We start from the raw sequence: 7107 nt of genomic DNA, 5'->3' as shown, positions 1-7107 counted from the left end.
CGCATAGCTACAATGCTAATTCTACTCCCTGTGCAAAATTTCAACCTAATTGGGGTAAAACTCTGGCTTCTGGGACCGTATTAGTGCACACAAAGAAAAAATAAGTAAAGATTTCTTAATTCAAGCCGTAGCGGTGTCAGAAGTATAGCTAGTACGGTATTTCTAACACCAAGCTAGGATTTCTCAATTTAAGTGTAGAATTTTTGAGTACGGATGGCTTGTATTTAGTATTTTTTAAGAAACAGAATACTGATTTCAAGCTACGTACTGCACTTAATTCAATGTTTGAGCTATCTTGAATTAAGAAATATAATACTCGTATTAATATCGATATTTGCTTAATTCAATCATTTATCGTACTTCATTTAGTAATACTCAGCACTTGATTCAAGCTTGAAGAATTTATATTTTAAGTTTTATAAACTTAATTCAATCATAAAAATGACTTATATTAAGAGTGTATATGTCTGATATAAGCCCAAAATCGTCATACTTTAAGTCTGATTTACGCTTGTATTTTATCCCTACCCAAACCCCATAAATAAAACGCATTCAAAGAATGTTTAATTTGTATCATATTTTTATTTATAACAAAACTTTTAAATTATATACATAATTAATTTTAGTTATTATTTATAGTTATTAAATAAAAATATAAAAAAATGTATATTAAATAAAAACTAAGTTTACCAAAAAACTATTTTATTTTAATATGTAACATATATACCTTTACGGATTCCTCAAAGTCCACACAATTTAATTGAAAAGCAAATGGGAACTCATTAATTGTAATTTTTATCATTCGAAACATTGCGTTAGTTCGTCGTCGGGCATTGATATTTCCGTTTATATTGAACAATTACCTTTCCAAAAGCATTTTTACCCAATATGTCCTCCAAGCTCTGAAATATGAAACTATGTTAATATTAAAAATAAGATATTTTTTATTTTAACCTTATTTAAAAATTTCTTGCTTCTTCAGGACATCATTCGTATTGTCCGGGACTGCCATTTCGAATCTCATCATTGTGTACCTAATAATTACAGCTACAAAAATATAAAAAAATCTATTTATGCGGCTTTTTATTGTTATTAAGTTATAAATCAAATAGGAGTGATAAGTGCACCTAACAGGAAAGAAAATAATATTTTTTTCGATCAAGCCGAAATTACTATATATAAATATAGCTATACTTCTGACACCGCTACGGCTTGAATTAAGAAATCTTTACTTATTTTTCTTTGTGTGTAATATTTCTTAGTATACCTACACACAAAGAAAAAAATAAGTAAAGATTTCTTAATTCAAGTCGTAGCGATGTCAGAAGTCCAATAAGCATACACATCTTAAAATATGCATATGCACATACATACATCCAAACTTAAAACAAAAAGAAGCTTGCGTGTGAGAAATTGTGTATACACAATTTTTATGTATGTGCATAAACATTTAAGTTGGTATGCATTTATGTAAAATATGTGTTGGTAGAAATGTCTTTAGAAACAAAAATAAGTGACATTTACTAATATGTAGACTATTGTTAGGAAGCTTACACAAATAAGAAAACACATCTCCTTCACACAAACTTTTTTCGTTACTAAAACCATTTGTACGAAAACATATTTCACGTAAATACATACTAAACCTTTATCATAACCCATATACAGTTTGTCAAGAAAGTGTTTTGACAATGGGATAAAAATTATGTTTTGTTCCAAAATTAAATATAATGAAATTTTAAAAAAATATTTTATTATGTATTTTGCAAAGTATACATACGTACACAGAATTAAAAATTTAATAAAATATTTAATATTTCAATTATTTCTAGAATTTGAAATAGTTGGCAATGTCAAAAGACTTTCTTGACATACTGTATGTATGTATATTTACACATATATTTCACTTAATATCACTTGCACTTAAATTCACATTTCACTTTATACTTACCTTTTAATTTAAAACAAAAATGGAATTCCTTGCTGTACTTTATTTGAAATAATACCGATCGCACTCACCTTCGCGCTGCCACTACCAAATTAAAACAAAAAGCAAAGCAAACTTCTAAATGGCTGAGCAAAACAAAACAGAACATATACGTGTTAGGGGATGAAAACAGTGTTGCCGTTTGACAATTTTCTCATTGAATGATGGGTATGCATTAAATTATGAGATTGTGTATATTAGTTGATTTTGCACTTTCACGTCTAAAACACGTAGGGAGCTTTCTAAAGTAACAGGCGTTTTACTACTTAAAGTATTTTATGTGTCGAATTATAATTCTGTAATATAAACTTATTTTTTCTTTTAAGTCATCACTGTGATTTTTTGTTGTATAAGTCGTCACTGGGATCTTGTTTTTTTTTGTTTGCAGAAAACATAAAAACAACTAATATCAGCCATTATTTTTCCATTTAAGATTTTTTTTTTTAAATTTCCAGCCAAATAGTTGTATGGAATATATTTAAACACTTATTTCACTTATGTTTATGTTACGTAAATATACATTTGAAATTTACGCGTAATTAATTGATTGGGATCTTTTTACTTTTACATAATTTCAACAAGCGGCAACCCTGAAATAGTATTCTGTGAGCGTACAAATGAGAGTAAACTTTATATTTTTTCTCACTTTAAATTCTCTATTTTTCGGAACTAAATACAAGATTATTTGCACTTAAGTGAGCACTAATTTCTCATTTTTAGCTTCCCTGAGCTTGATTTCGTTAAATGATCTCTTCTCAACTTGATTAAAGTAAAATATAGTACCTACATACTTAAAATTTTAAGTACAAATCTGGGCTAAAATCAAGAATTTAAAACTCAATTTAGTTTAGTATTATTTTTTTGTGTGTGCATATCGGGCGAAAGATATATACGGGAGCTATATCTAAATCTGAACCGATTTCAATGAAATTTGGCACACTGACTATAGTACTAATTGTTCTTCTTGTGCAAAATTTTAAGCCAATTAGGGTAAAACTCTGGCTTCTGGGGCCATATAAGTCCATATCGGGCGAAATATATATATGGGAGCTATATCTAAATCTGAACCGATTTCTTCCAAAATCAATAGGGATCTATTCTGAGCCAAAACACGTACTTGTGCCAAATTTGAAGTCGATTGGACTAAAACTGCGACCTAGACTTTGATTACAAAAATGTGTTCACGGACAGACGGACATCGCTATATCGACTCAAGAGCCAACCGTAAGCATTTTTGCCAAAGACACCATGTGTCTATCTCGTCTCCTTCTGGGTGTTGCAAACATATGCACTAACTTATAATACCCTGTTCCACAGTGTGGAGCAGGGTATAAAAATGTTAAAGATATTGAAATTATAGAAAATTTTGTCAAAATTGTATTTATATAGAAAATTTGTCAGAATTTTATTTCTACAGAAAATTTTATTTATATAGAAAATATTGTCAAAATTTTATTTCTATAGAAAATTTTGTCAAAATATTATCTCTTTAGAAAATTTTGTGAAAATTTTATTTCTATAGGAAATTTTGTCAACATTTTATTTCTATAGAAAATTTCCTCAAAATTTTATTTCTATAGGAAATTTTGTCAAAATTTTATTTCTATAGAAATTTTCCTCAAAATTTTAATTCTATAGAAATTTTTCTCAAAATTTTGATTCTATAGAAAATTTTGTACAAAACTTATTTCTATAGAAAATTTTGTCAAAATTGTATTTCTAAAGGACTCCATCCTGTTGAAATGTTCATGGTCTGTGGCCGAAATGTTTGGCTACCCAGGGCTTCAATACCATCTTTAGGACATTTTCCCGATAATATTCCGTATTTACTTTGATCCTACGGTCGATAAATAAGAGCGATCATTATACCCTGCGCCACTCTGTGGAACAGGGTATTATAAGTTAGTGCATATGTTTGCAACACCCAGAAGGAGACGAGATAGACACATAGCGATGTCCGTCTGTCCGTGAACACATTTTTGTAATCAAAGTCGAGGTCGCAGTTTTAGTCCAATCGACTTCAAATTTGGCACAAGTATGTGTTTTGGCTCAGAATAGATCCCTATTGATTTTGAAAGAAATCGGTTCCGATTTAGATATAGCTCCCATATATATTTCGCCCGACATAGTCTTATATGGCCCCAGAAGCCAGAATTTTACCCTAATTTGCTTAAATTTTGCACAAGAAAAACAATTAAAACTATAGCCAAGTGCGCCAAATTTTATTGAAATCGGTTCATATTTAGATATAGATCCCATATATATCTTTCGCCCGATATGGACTAATACGGTCCCAGAAGCCAGAGTTTTACCCCAATTTGGTTGAAATTTCGCACTAGGAGTACAATTAGTAGTGTAGTCAAGTGTGCCAAATTTTATTGAAATCGGTTCAGATTTAGATATAGCTCCCATATATAGCTTTCGCCCGATTTACACTCATATGGCCACAGTGGCCAATTTTTTGCTCCGATTTAGTTGAAATTTTGCACAGGGAGTAAACTTAGCATTATTGCTATGCGTGCCAAATTTGGTTGAAATCGGTTCAGATTTAGATATAGCTCCCATATATAGCTTCCGCCCGATTTACACTCATATGACCACAGAGGCCAATTTTTAACTCCGATTTAGCTGAAATTTTGCACAGGGAGTAGAATTAGCATTGTAGCTATGCGTGCCAAATTTGGTTGAAATCGGTTCAAATTTAGATATATCTCCCATATATAGCTTTCGCCCAATTTACACTCATATGACCACAGAGGCCAATTTTTTGCTCCGATTTAGTTGAAATTTTGCACAGGGAGTAGAATTAGCATTGTAGCTATGCGTGTCAAATTTGGTTGAAATCAGTTCAGATTTAGATATATCTCCCATATATAGCTTTCGCCCGATTTACATTCATATGACCACAGAGGCCAATTTTTTGCTCCGATTTAGTTGAAATTTTGCACAGAGAGTAGAATTAGCATTGTTGCTATGCGTGTCAAATTTGTTTGAAATCGGTTCAGATTTAGATATAGCTCCCATATATATGTTTTTCTGATTTCGACAAAAATGGTCAAAATACCAACATTTTCCTTGTAAACTCGCCACTGCTTAGTCGAAAGGTTGTAAAAATGACTCTGATTTTCTAAACTTCTAATACATATATATCGAGCGATAAATCATAAATAAACTTTTGCGAAGTTTCCTTAAAATTGCTTCAGATTTAAATGTTTCCCATATTTTTATACCCTCCACCATAGGATGGGGGTATATTAACTTAGTCATTCCGTTTGTAACACATCGAAATATTGATCTAAGACCACATAAAGTATATATATTCTGGGTCGTGGTGAAATTCTGAGTCGATCTGAGCATGTCCGTCCGTCCGTCCGTCTGTTGAAATCACGCTAACTTCCGAATGAAACAAGCTATCGACTTGAAACTTGGCACAAGTAGTTGTTATTGATGTAGGTCGGATGGTATTGCAAATGGGCCATATCGGTCCACTTTTACGTATAGGCCCCATATAAACGGACCCCCAAATTTGGCTTGCAGAGCCTCTAAGAGCAACAATTTTAATCCGATCCGGCTGAAATTTGGTACATGGTGTTAGTATATGGTCTCTAACAACCATGCAAAAATTTGTCCATATCAGTCCATAATTATATATACCCCATATAAACCGATCCCCCGATTTGGTTTGCAGAGCCTCTAAGAGCAACAATTTTCATCCGATCCGGCTGAAATTTGGTACATGGTGTTAGTATATGGTCTCTAACAACCATGCAAAAATTTGTCCATATCGGTCCATAATTATATATAGCCCCCATATAAGCCGATCCCCCGATTTGGCTTGCGGAGCCTCTAAGAGAAGCAAATTTCATCCGATCCGGCTGAAATTTGGTACATATTGTTAGTATATGTTCTCTAACAACCATGCGAAAATCGGTCCATATCGGTCCATAATTATATATAGCCCCCATATAAACCGATCACCAGATTTGACCTCCGGAGCCTCTTGGAAGACCAAAATTGATCTGATTCAGTTGAAATTTGGTACGTGATGTTAATATATGGCCTCAAACACCCATGCAAAAATTGGTCGATATCGGTCCATAATTATATATAGGCCCCATATAAACCGATCCCCAGATTTGACCTCCGGAGCACCTTGGAAGAGCAAAATTCTTCCCATTCGGTTGAAATTTGGTACGTGATGTTAGTACAGGGTATCCAACAACCATGCAGGAATTGGTTCCTACACAGAAAAAAAAGTGTCTTGTAAATTTAAGGACCATTTTGACTTCCACATAGTTCAACAAATTTATTGTAATATAGTTCATTTTTCGTAACCACAACGAAAATTAACTTAGCTAAAGCAAAACTTATAAAAATTCAGTAAATGTTTTTTAGTTCACTAACTACGAAATGGGAAGGATTTTTCCTTAAATAAATTTCCAACACAGTAGTTAATGCATCGTTGATTCTATTATAAAAATACATGGGCAATATAAAAATCTTACTACGAAATGTGGACAATTTACTAAGACAAAATTTTGTATGGAAAAAAATTTTTGTAGTAAAAATTAACTTAACGACATTACCGATTCGTACGATGACTACCTACAGATTATTTCCCTTTTTATTATATGTTGGAGTGTTTTTACTCACATTGAAAATTTTAGTTAAAATAGAATAAAAATTAGTTAATATAATCCTTGACAGGTGTATATAATTTTTATAGATTCCTCATAGATTTGGTATATATTTTACCTTAACTTATAGATAGAATTCCTACTAATCAATAAACGTGCTACTGGAAAATGTGAGAGCATCATGCGAGGGAGTTTTTAGAGACATTTTGTGTATATCTCGCAGGGATGGAAAATGCAGTACTATAGTACTTTTTTCAATACTTTTTCACCCCGGTCAGTACCGTAGTACCCCCGCGAATGATTTAGTACCTTTTGTGTAGACATTTTTGAGTCGATACCAGATTTATGGTACAATACCTTTGACAAAATATTTTAATATTTTGAGAAAGTCTTTATCAACCTTATTTGCTAATAGTCTTTTACAAATATGGCAAAACAAACATGTTCATGTGGGAAGAAAATCTCGATTTTGTAAAAGACATA

General features: G+C 31.9%; 1 long non-coding RNA gene across 1 annotated transcript; it reads right to left on the bottom strand.

The window, feature by feature from the left end:
• Nucleotides 1-792: 792 nt before the first annotated feature.
• LOC142223073 (uncharacterized) lies at nt 793-2027 on the bottom strand. The gene is made up of 3 exons (XR_012718540.1): nt 1952-2027; nt 955-1047; nt 793-902 (listed from the first exon to the last, which is right to left on the bottom strand). It is a non-coding gene; the product is annotated as an uncharacterized LOC142223073 (long non-coding RNA).
• Between the last annotated feature and the right edge of the window lie 5080 nt (nt 2028-7107).

Source organism: Haematobia irritans, chromosome 2, assembly GCF_050003625.1.
Source record: "Haematobia irritans isolate KBUSLIRL chromosome 2, ASM5000362v1, whole genome shotgun sequence".
In the NCBI taxonomy this organism is placed as follows: domain Eukaryota; kingdom Metazoa; phylum Arthropoda; class Insecta; order Diptera; family Muscidae; genus Haematobia; species Haematobia irritans.
The sequence above is the reverse complement of the archived record's forward strand: the minus strand, read 5'-3'. Positions and strand labels throughout refer to the sequence as shown.